Genomic DNA, 705 nt, shown 5'->3' with positions numbered 1-705 from the left:
AACCTTTGAAATTCAATTTGATTTTCTCTTTGTAATTTGTTTCATGTGAATTTAATTCTTAGTTCAGCTAAAGAATTTTAAAGAATCTTGGTCCCCAGGGCTGGTGACTGGACACCGGTTCAGTACTTGTGACAGGAATATCAAGAATCAGTTTGGGCGCCTCGATTTGCATGAAAAAAGAGCATGGCTAGCAGAAAGGAGCTGAAGGTCTAAAATTCACGCGGAAAAACCACAAAGGTCCCACCGAGATTTGAACTCGGATCGCTGGATTCAGAGTCCAGAGTGCTAACCATTACACCATGGGACCCACCTCGCCGGGCATTTTCCTAAAGGCTTTGTTGACCTGTTTCTCCTTCCTTAAATCCAGTTGCTTGAAAAGTGGGAGCATCTTGCTTTTCGTCCTCTAGGATTAAGTGATGGACCGCTACCTGTTGCACACCCTCTGCCCCAGAGTCTTAACAGAAGACATCGGCTTCCAGACGTCAGGAATCCTCCCCTCCAGCCCCGAATTGCTCCCACGCGGTTGGGGAGCTGGGCGCCCGCGCCCCTGTTCCTTCGCGGGAAAGCGGGCGAGGCCGTGGCGGAGGCCGAGCCCTCCCCGAGGTGCAGGCTCCGAGACACGTGTTTCGGCCGCCCTGTGAGATGGGGACCACAGTCCCCGTTTCACGGGTGCGGAAGCCGAGGCAGAGCCCCGGGGTCCTTCGC

The 705-nt window shown here is 53.2% G+C and overlaps 1 non-coding gene across 1 annotated transcript; it reads right to left on the bottom strand.

Annotated features, from left to right (window-relative positions):
* Positions 1 to 235: 235 nt before the first annotated feature.
* TRNAQ-CUG lies at positions 236 to 307 on the bottom strand. The gene has a single exon. It is a non-coding gene; the product is annotated as a tRNA-Gln (tRNA).
* Between the last annotated feature and the right edge of the window lie 398 nt (positions 308 to 705).

Source organism: Zalophus californianus, chromosome 7, assembly GCF_009762305.2.
Source record: "Zalophus californianus isolate mZalCal1 chromosome 7, mZalCal1.pri.v2, whole genome shotgun sequence".
Classification (NCBI taxonomy): Eukaryota; Metazoa; Chordata; class Mammalia; order Carnivora; family Otariidae; genus Zalophus; species Zalophus californianus.
Note: the sequence above shows the minus strand (reverse complement) of the source record. Positions and strands in the feature narration are given on the sequence as shown.